Source organism: Coregonus lavaretus (assembly GCF_964263955.1).
Source record: "Coregonus lavaretus genome assembly, contig: HAP1_SCAFFOLD_3869, whole genome shotgun sequence".
Classification (NCBI taxonomy): domain Eukaryota; kingdom Metazoa; phylum Chordata; class Actinopteri; order Salmoniformes; family Salmonidae; genus Coregonus; species Coregonus lavaretus.
The window spans coordinates 42,501-53,882 of record NW_028161558.1 but is presented as its reverse complement, the minus strand read 5'-3'; the positions used below and the strand labels follow the sequence as shown (position 1 = coordinate 53,882).

The 11,382-nt window shown below is 42.5% G+C and overlaps 1 pseudogene across 1 annotated transcript in view; it reads left to right on the top strand.

The window, feature by feature from the left end:
* Window positions 1-1,811: 1,811 nt before the first annotated feature.
* The window catches only part of LOC311120399 (protein 4.1-like), a 43,302-nt pseudogene continuing 33,731 nt past the window's right edge, over window positions 1,812-11,382 (top strand). The window contains exons 1-3 of the transcript in view: window positions 1,812-2,213; window positions 5,232-5,468; window positions 7,321-7,425. The product of the transcript in view is annotated as a protein 4.1-like (transcript). The remainder of the gene's footprint in view (window positions 2,214-5,231; window positions 5,469-7,320; window positions 7,426-11,382) is intronic.

The window sequence follows — 11,382 nt, the reverse complement described above, 5'->3', positions numbered from 1 at the left end:
TCAGCCATTCTCTCTCTCTCTCTCTCTTTCTCTCTCTCTCTCTCGCTTTTCTCTCTCTCTCTCTCTCGCCATCTCTCTCTCTCTCTCTCTCTCTCTCGTCTGTGTCTCTCTTTCTGTCTCTCTCTCGCTCTCTCTCACTCTCTTGTCTGTCTCTCTCTTTCTGTCTCTCTCTCTCTCTCTCTCTCTCTCTCTCTCTCTCTCGTCTGTCTCTCTTTCTGTCTCTCTCTCTCTCTGTCTCTCTCTCTCTCTCTCTCTCTCTCTCTCTCTCTCTCTCGCTCTGTGTCTCTGTCTCTCTCTGTATGTCTCTCAATTCAATTTAAATGTAAATGTAAGGGCTTTATTGGCATGGGAAACACATGTTAACATTGCCAAAGCAAGTGAAATAGATAATAAACAAAAGTGAAATAAACAATAAAAAATGTACAGTAAACATTACACTCACAAAAGTTCCAAAAGAATAAAGACATTTCAAATGTCATATTATTGCTATACACAGTGTTGTAACGATGTGCAAATAGTTAAAGTACAAAAAGGAAAATAAATAAACATAAATATGAGTTGTATTTACAATGGTGTTTGTTCTTCACTGGTTACCCTTTTCTTGTGGCAACAGGTCACAAATCTTGCTGCTGTGATTGCACCCAATAGATAATGAAGTTGTCCAAATTGGATTTGTTTTCGAATTCTTTGTGGGTCTGTGTAATCTGAGGGAAGTATGTGTCTCTAATATGGTCATACATTTGGCAGGAAGTTAGGAAGTGCAGCTCAGTTTCTACCTCATTTTGTGGGCAGTGTGCACATAGCCTGTCTTCTCATGAGAGCCAGGTCTGCCTACGGCGGCCTTTCTCAATAGCAAGGCTATGCTCACTGAGTCTGTACATAGTCAAAGCATTCCTTAATTTTGGGACAGTCACAGTGGTCAGGTATTCCGCCACTGTGTACTCTCTGTTTAGGGCCAAATAGCATTCTAGTTTGCTCAGTTTTTGTGTAAATTCTTTCCAATGTGTCAAGTAATTATCTTTTTGTTTTCTCATGATTTGATTGGGTCTAATTGTGTCCAGGACCAGCTTGCTTAGGGGACTCTTCTCCAGCTTCATCTCTCTGTAGGTCTCTCACTCTCTCTCTCTCTCTCTCTCTCTCTCTCTCCTCTCTCTCTCTCTCTCTCTCTCACTCTCACTCTCTCTCTCTCTCTCTCTCTCTCTCTCTCTCTCTCTCTCTCTCTCTCTCTCTCTGTCTCTGTCTCTCTGTCTGTCTCTCTCTCACTCTCTCTCTCTCTTTCTCTCTCTCTCTCTCTGTCTCTCTCTCTCTCTCTCTCTCTCTCTCTCTGTCTCTGTCTCTCTGTCTCTCTCTCTCTCACTCTCTCTCTCTCTTTCTCTCTCTCTCTCTGTCCTCCGCACCATCTACACCGTATTGAACCAGGAGAATCAGCAGCTTAAATGACCCTGCTGAAGAGAGACAGGCTGTTTAGGAGGACTTTCTCTCTTCTCCCTGTGTAAACAGGATCGTTAGGAGCGTCCCCTGCCTTCTGTCTTTCTAGTCTACCCTGGGCTTGTGTGTGTGTTAAGTGTGTGTGTGTGTGTGCGCATGCGTGCCTGTGTGTCCATTCAAAGGACAAATACCGAGTCACAATAAGAATCTGCTAGAAACAAGGAAGTGTTAGAAGGCACACTAACTTACAATGACCTGTAGTGTAATGACTATATTACCAACAATTGAATAACATAGGATCCAATCCCAGGTAAACTACCTGACCAAATCTCTTCATAACGGACTCTATTTTCTCTGGTTGTTTTCCCCATGCAGTCGTTGCCATGACGACAGACGAGGCGACAGAGAGCCAGCAGCAGAAGAAGCCCAGCCAGCAGGAGGCGGAGCAGCATCAGGCCACGCACCCTGACCACGGGCCCTCGGAGTCCCAGGCTTCCCCAATCTCGCCCCACAGTCCCGGCTCGCCCTCGCCCTTTGCCCTCCTCGCCCCAGGAGGGGTGCAGCTGAGGCCCCGCCAGCGCACCTCGGCCGGCCGCGGCCTCTCGCGACTCTTCTCCTCTTTCCTGAAGAGGAGGTCTCAGTGCGAGGGGTACGGGGGAGAGAAGGGGGAGAAAGGAGGGGACGGGGAAGAGGCCAAGGCGCCCATCGCTGACTGTGAGCCAGAGCTCAGGATCGAGGGGGATCAGAACCTCGACCTGCGCTCGCTCAGCAGCAACGAGGCTCAGGTGAGAACCTATCACTCCTACTGCGCTGTCATACTGGGACTGAGTGTTGTCGTAGGGTTAGGCTTGATGAGGACATTTTTAATAGCTGTGTGTGTGTGGTTGAGGACTCTTAGCTACTGCTTAGCCAGAGGGCAAAATGAGTTTCGGTCAGTGTCTCAAGTGGCGATTTTAATCTGAGCTGATCAGTGTGCTCTTCAGTAGGAAATGTTAAGTGTTTTGTACTGGATTACAGTACTCTGGATTACAGTACTCTGGATTACAGTACTCTGGATTACAGTACTCTGGATTACAGTACTCTGGATTACAGTACTCTGGATTACAGTACTCTTCAAACTGCTATGTGAAGTGAGTAAGAACAGAAGTGCATGAATGTGTAATGATTGTGGTGTTTGAGATGTGGCTTCAGGAAAGCCTTTCCTTCGGTTCCTTTTGTTCCTTCTGTATGTAGGATTTCATTTCATTCTCAAAGCACAAGGTCATGGCAATATATAGTCACAATAGTGGTGATATATAGTCACAATAGTGATGATATATAGTCACAATAGTGGTGATATATAAAAAAAAATTAGTGATCCAATTGACATTTTAGTAATTTAGCAGACTTTCTTATCCAGAGCGACTTACAATTAGTGAGTGCATACATTTCACATACTGACCCCCACAATAGTGATGATATATAGTCACAATAGTGATGATATATAGTCACAATAGTGATGATATATAGTCACAATAGTGGTGATATATAATCACAATAGTGGTGATATATAGTCACAATAGTGATGATATATAGTCACAATAGTGATGATACATAGTCACAATAGTGATGATACATTGTCACAATAGTGATGATACATAGTCACAATAGTGGTGATATATAGTCACAAAAGTGATGATACATAGTCACAATAGTGATGATATATAGTCACAATAGTGATGATATATAGTCACAATAGTGATGATACATAGTCACAATAGTGATGATATATAGTCACAATAGTGATGATACATAGTCACAATAGTGGTGATATATAGTCACAATAGTGATGATATATAGTCACAATAGTGATGATATATAGTCACAATAGTGATGATACATAGTCACAATAGTGATGATACATAGTCACAATAGTGGTGATATATAGTCACAATAGTGATGATATATAGTCACAATAGTGATGATACATAGTCACAATAGTGGTGATATATAGTCACAATAGTGATGATATATAGTCACAATAGTGATGATACATTGTCACAATAGTGATGATACATAGTCACAATAGTGGTGATATATAGTCACAATAGTGATGATACATAGTCACAATAGTGATGATATATAGTCACAATAGTGATGATATATAGTCACAATAGTGATGATATATAGTCACAATAGTGATGATACATAGTCACAATAGTGATGATATATAGTCACAATAGTGATGATACATAGTCACAATAGTGGTGATATATAGTCACAATAGTGATGATATATAGTCACAATAGTGATGATATATGGTCACAATAGTGATGATATATAGTCACAATAGTGATGATATATAGTCACAATAGTGGTGATATATAGTCACAATAGTGATGATATATAGTCACAATAGTGATGATATATAGTCACAATAGTGATGATATATAGTCACAATAGTTGTGATATATAGTCACAATAGTGGTGATATATAGTCACAATAGTGATGATATATAGTCAAAATAGTGATGATATATAGTCACAATAGTGATGATATATAGTCACAATAGTGATGATATATAGTCACAATAGTGGTGATATATAGTCACAATAGTGATGATATATAGTCACAATAGTGATGATATATAGTCACAATAGTGGTGATATATAGTCACAATAGTGATGATATATAGTCACAATAGTGATGATATATAGTCAAAATAGTGATGATATATAGTCACAATAGTGATGATATATAGTCACAATAGTGATGATATATAGTCACAATAGTGGTAATATATAGTCACAATAGTGGTGATATATAGTCACAATAGTGATGACTTTATTCAACCCCTTTCCTATACTTCTATCATTTCTTGTATAGAATAGACAGTAAGGGAACCATGCAGTTACAGACAACAGTAGACTACAATAGGAATACGTAACGGCTCTCCTCTTTGGATCTAAGTGTTCTCTCTATCTCTCTCTCTCTCTGCTCTCTGAGGTCATGCCTTAGATAAGGGACTCATTTAGTGAAGCGAGGCTCCATTCGGGTCCTCTGAAAGGTTTGTCTGAGCTGAGGTTGTCTCTTCCTGGCTGACTGGCTGGCTGACTGGCTGGCTGACTGGCAGGCTGACTGGCTGGCTGACTGGCCGGTCCCAGTCCCACTAGTTCCCTTTCTCTCCCTGATCAGTGGTTATTTTAAGACCCTGCTCCTTCCTTCAGTGTCTACAGTGATTTAATTTACTTTTTTCTGTAGTGATGCTTTAATTATTCATTGCCAGAGCCTTTGTGTGTGTGTGTGTGTGTGTGTGTGTGTGTGTGGTGTGTGTGTGTGTGTGTGTGTGTGTGTGAGTGAGTGAGTGAGTGAGTGAGTGAGTGAGTGAGTGAGTGAGTGAGTGAGTGAGTGAGTGAGTGAGTGAGTGAGTGAGTGAGTGTGTGTGTGTGACAAAGCCTTTGTTTATCTCTCCTGTAGTGAAGTGTAGAGATGCAGAACCAGAACGGTTGACCTGACTACTAACTTTTGGGTTTGAGTTTAGGGTTAATGGTTTTTGAATGCCTCCAGGCATGGTGGTAAAGGTATCATGTGTTAACTGACTGGGCATTGTCTGAGACTGAACAATGATGGTATAGATGAGCTGAGCTATATAGATATATAACATCATGTCTTTGTCGTTTGTAAAGCTTAGCTGTTTGTTCTGTGTAGCTTTAAGCGACGATGTTTGTCTTACACACAAATGCAAATGTGTCCATGTATGTGTTCTTGGAATGAATATAAAATTGAATGTGTTAAAATGTGTCTTGTGTGTGTTTTCCTCCAGCCTGTCCAGGTAGACCAGAAGGAAGACCCTGAGGAAGACTCTGAGGAAGAGGGGGGGAAGGAGGGAGAGAAAGACAAGGAGGGAGGAGAAGAGGAGGAGGAGCCCAAACCTGAGGGAGAGGAAGAGGAGGGAGAGGGAGAGGAAGAAGCTAAACCTCCTAAGGCTCCCCGTCGACCCAGGATCATGCAAATTAAAGTTACACTGCTGGACGACACTCTGTTTGAGTGTGAGCTGGATGTAAGTCCCAATATTACCAAATCATTCCTTTATTATAGCGGGTATTCTGGGATACATAGCCTGGGGGACCCAGGTCGGTTTGTGCTGTCTTGCCAAATCCTATTAAATTGTCCGATTTTTATATATGTCATGCCGTGTTTGGCATGGCTGCTTGGCATGACAATTCAATATGATTTGGCAAGACAGCACAACCAGACCTGGGATCTGTAGGCTAGGGATACATCCAGTATTGGAACAAAACTATCCTCCACCACTTCTCAGACAAGGTTGTTTTTGTCATTGGTCAGCAGTAGCCTAACTACCAGCCTGCTACTGTAAGGTCCCTGGGAAACACACCGACATTCTGTTTGTCATTGGTCAGCAGCCTCACTACCAGCCTGCTACTGTAAGGTCCCTGGGAAACACACCGACATTCTGTTTGTCATTGGTCAGCAGCAGCCTCACTACCAGCCTGCTACTGTAAGGTCCCTGGGAAACACACCGACATTCTGTTTGTCATTGGTCAGCAGCCTCACTACCAGCCTGCTACTGTAAGGTCCCTGGGAAACACACCGACATTCTGTTTGTCATTGGTCAGCAGCAGCCTCACTACCAGCCTGCTATAGAAGATCTCAGAAATTCTCTCAAAGATTGTGCACAAATTTGTTTACATCTCTGTTAGTGAGCATTTCTCCTTTGCCAAGATAATTACATTTACATTTTAGTCATTTTAGCAGATGCTCTTATGATAACGGCACATCGACAGATTTTTCACCTAGTCAGCTCGGGGATTAGAACCAGCGACCTTTCGGTTACTGGCACAACGCTCTTACCCACTAAGCTACCTGCCGCCCGCTAATCCATCCACCTGACAGGTCTGGCATATCAAGAAGCTGATTAAACAACATGATCATTACACAGGTACACCTTGTGCTGGGTACAATAAAAGGCCACTCTAAAATGTGCAGTTTTGTCACACAACACAATACCATAGATGTGTCAAGTTTTGAGGAAGCATGCTGTTGGCATGCTGACTGCAGGAATGTCCACCAGAGCTGTTGCCAGAGAATTGAATGTTCATTTCTCTACCACAAGCCGCATCCAACGTTGTTTTAGAGAATTTGGCAGTACGTCCAACCGGCCTTACAGTCACAGACCACGTGTAACCACGCCAGCCCAGGACTTCCACATCCGGCTTCTTCACCTCCGGGACTGTCTGAGACCAGCCACCCGGACAGCTGATGAAACTGAGGAGTATTTGTGTCTGTAATAATGCCCTTCTGTGGTCATTCTGATTGGCTGGGTCTGGCTCCCAAGTGGCTGGGACTATGCACCCCTGCCCAGTCATGTGAAATCCATAGATTAAGGCCTAATGTATTTATTTCCATTGACTGATGTCCTTATATGATCTGTAACTCTGTAAAATCGTTGGAATTGTTGCGTTTTGCGTTTATAATTTTGTTCAGTTTACATCACAGAAGACTGAAATATACCAAAACCGTTTGACATAGAAAGACCGGATTTTCGGCGTTTAAAAAATATAGAATGTTTATTAATTATGAATGTATGAAAAATATTAATAACATTCCACCCGTAAGGCCACTAGAGGGCGATTTGGTCATTTAACTGCAGGAAAGAGGTCTACTGTATAAGTCCCAATTGACACCCTATTCCCTACATAGTGCCCTACTTATGACCAGAGACCTATGGGCTCTGGTTACAAGTAGTGCACACTATATAGGGAATAGGGTGCTATTTGGGACATAAATTGAATGACTGGCTTCTCTCCTGTTTTTTTAAACATGCCAAATGACATACATAGTTAAAGACAGGTTTATTGTGGCTCTGTATGACATCTCTCTCTTGCCTTTAGAAACATGCCAAAGGCGTGGAGCTGTTCACCAAGGTGTGTGACCACCTCAACCTGCTGGAGAGAGACTACTACGGTCTGGCAATCTGGGAGTCGCCCTCCATGAAGGTCTGTTGCTCTTAAGTCAGGGGTTCCCAAACGTTTTTGCTTTGTGACCCACAAATTGCTGTGTCTTTTGAGTTGTGACCTGATTGGCTGAATACCCGGGGCGCGAGGTGTTTGGAGTTGTCAACAAAGCAGCATGACAGAAATATAATGCCACGTTTTCGAACTACCGGTAGTTTCTTTGAGAAGATATATAAAGCGATCTGTGCATTTGAACAACAGCATAACTACACCTATTTCACTTTTGCGTGTCAAACACCGAATGACCACTACTGCACACACTGCCACTGTTTTGAACAGATTAGATTATACTATTATATTATATGATAGTAGATTATACTATTTAGAACGAGCAGGCAGCTCACGCACAAACGAGTGCAGCAGGGAGAACGCAACAAGCATGCAGATGAAATAAGTGAAAACACATTATCTAACTGGGGATAGCTAGCTAACATAATGTCACAACGCATGGACCACCCATACGTAAAAATGTATGCACACATGACTGTAAATCGCTTTGGATAAAAGCGTCTGCTAAATGGCATATTATTCTGAAATACACTATATATACAAAAGTATGTGGACACCCCTTCAAATTAGTGGATTCGGCTTTGTCAGCCACACCCGTTGCTCACAGGTACATAAGAATTAAGCACACAGCCATGCAATCTCCATAGACAAACATTGGCAGTAGAATGGCCTTAATGAAGAGCTCAGTGACTTTCAACGTGGCACCGTCATAGGATACCACCTTTCCAACAAGTCAGTTCATCATATTTCTTCCCTGCTAGAGCTGCCCTGGTCAACTGTAAGTGCTGTTAATGTGAAGTGAAAACGTCTAGGAGCAACAATGGCTCAGTTGAGAAGTGGCAGGCCATACAAGCTCACAGAACGGGACCGCCGAGTGCTGAAGCGCGTAAAAATCATATGTCCTTATTATCTACACTCACTACCAAGTTCCAAACTGCCTCTGGAAGCAACGTCAGCACAAGAACTGTTCATCGGGAGCTTCATGAAATGGGTTTCCATGGCTGAGCAGCCGCACACAAGCCTAAGATCACCATGCGCAATGCCAAGCGTCGGCTGGAGTGGTGTAAAGCTCGCCACCATTGGACTCTGGAGCAGTGGAAACGCATTCTCTGGAGTGATGAATCACGCTTCACCATCTGGCAGTCCAACGGACAAATCTGGGTATGGCGAAGGCCAGGAGAACGCTACCTGGCCAAATGCATAGTGCCAACTGTAAAGTTTGGTGGAGGAGGAGTAATGGTCTGGGGCTGTTTTTCATGGTTCGGGCTCCTTAGTTCCAGTGAAGGGAAATCTTAACGCTACGGCATACAATGACATTCTAGACAATTCTGTGCTTCCAACTTTGTGGCAAAAGTTTGTGGAAGGCCCTTTTCTGTTTCAGCATGACAATGCCCCCGTGCACAAAGCGAGATCCATACAGAAATGGTTTGTCGAGATCGGTGTGGAAGAACTTGACTGGCCTGCACAGAGCCCTGACCTCAACCCCGTCGAACACCTTTGGGATGAATTGGAAGCAAATTTCCTGCAATTCTATACAGTATGACATAACTAATGCTGTGTTCTTATGCTTAAACATTATAACAAAATCAATGGGGGCCTGATTGTCAATCTTCTATTTTGTTGATTGTAGAATAATTGTTCTCAAAGATTATAGGCTATTATTATCTACATACTTTCTATTTGGTTTTAGTCTTTTAAAGGGGAATGGATACACTTTAGGAAGTAAATCTAAGCAAAGAGATGTATTCAATCCATTAATCCTAAACATGTGCATTTAACATAAAAACATCTCTATATTTAGTGTTTTGATCGTCAACAAGGTTTATTTGAGCTATGGTCAGCGCCATTTTAAATTGCCATAGTAATGACTGACGCCGCACTGGCAGGAATCAGCTAATTGTCTGTGGTATTGAGTTTTCGCGCGGAGACTGAATCGAAGAGAGTGAGGTTAGGTGCGGACAACGAATATGGCATCAACAAGTAGTAATTCAAACATGAACTGGGTAGAGCCAGGCTGTATGAAATGGCTCCAAAAAAATCCCTCGGTAAACTACACCGGCTGCCCAAGGACCCACATCTTTTGAAGTGGCTCTATGTCCTGAAGAGGAAGGACGTGCCAGTTCGAGCTAGCAGGATCTGCAGGAAGCACTTTGCAGAGGCAGACTTCGCGATGAAGGCAACCGGGAGTTTCCAAATGGAAAGGAGTCATATGCCTACGTTGAAGCACTCTGCTTGCGCCTCCATTTGACATTTCGAGGGTTATGGTGTAGGTGTTAGCTACCAACCGACCATCATCAACATCGCTGCCTTTGGAGTCAAGCAAAAGCGACTGAACGGAGGAGGCGACGCGAGTCAATGCAATGGAGCCTGAGGTAACGTTAACCGGTCATGACTGTTGTTGACTAGGCTAGCGTTAGATACTGGACAACTTTGTTACAACTCTAGTTGAAGGTAATGTTAACTAGCTAATTGCGTCTGAAGTGTTTTGTGTAACACACCCCAGCAAATAACGTTAGCAAGCAACTCAACTGCAACTAAAATTGCAACACAGTTTCTCCGTGTACCCCTGTTATTAAGGAGTTACTGTAGTTAGCTTCCACCTCAGATAGTCAAGTACAGTAATACATTTTATTGACAGATTTGTTTTTGTAATGTTTTGTTAGCGCCACCTAATTTAGCTAGACTGAAGTTGATATAGCTAATGTTTGCTGAAATATAAATATGTCTGTCTGTGTGTGTGTGTGTGTGTGTATGTGTGTGTGTGGACAAAGCATAGAATACAGGTAGATTGTTAATGCCAACTGATATATTTGGGTTCAGTTGTCTTAACAAAACATTTGTTTGTTTTCAGGATGACATCTTCATCCCTGAGAAGGGGTTCACCCTGGAGGAACTGTGCAGGAGGCAGAGGAGGTACATGTTATTTCTAAGGCTATTGTTTATTTTAAGTATATGCAGTGATTCTTGAATATAACTAATAGATGCCTTAATTGTTTTCTTCCAACAGATGGAGCTGACGGAGGGTGAGATCAGTGTTGACCATAACTCGCTGTATGAACCTGAGAGCTTAGAATCTCAATCAATCACAGTGCGAGCCAAGATATACAATCGATCACTTTGGGGGAGTGGGCTGGTGTTCCAAAAATGGAGAAGGAGCAGGCCATTCAACAGCGAATTCAAAGATACACCCATCCATTAAAAAAAAAAGGGAATCGGAGTGGAATAGTTTTTTCACTAGATTTTTTAAAACCTGTTTCAACGGATGTGCTACCTTGTCCCGGTCCTGCTGTTTCGACTCTCTCGCTCAACCGATGAGTGCTCAGCTATGAAAAGCCAACTGACATTTGCTCCTGAGGTGTTGAACTGTTGCACCCTCTATAACCAATGTGGTTATTATTTTGATGTAAAAAGGGCTTTACATTTGATTGATTGTTTGCTGTGCTGGATGCTGTGTATTCACTAACGGTCTGAGTGATGGGACATTTTTATAGTATCTGTAACATATTTTGGTGTGTATTTAATCTGCATCTTAACTTCTTAAAGTGCCAATCAACAGTAGAAACAATAACAGTGTCTCCCTGCTCCTCTTTGGGTAAAAAGCTGAGGGATGGGGCTGGAGAAATGTAACCACTCTCAAATTCATAGACAGAGATATATAGATGCAAGGACTGACCATCCATAATATCAAAATTGTAATCCTGTTTCTGTGATCTGTTTTCACTACCATGTACCCAGTTCTCTTTGGATAAAGGCGTCTGCTGAATGGCATATATTATTAAAGTCTCATTTGACTCTACCAACTAGTTGCTCAGTGTAGTTACTATTCCTTTCCAACAGGTGGCAGCCAAAGCTAGTTGAAGTCACTACTCTAGCAACAGGGACACGGGATTAGTGCGCGTTGAAAGTAGTTGAATCTGCAAAGCAAATTGA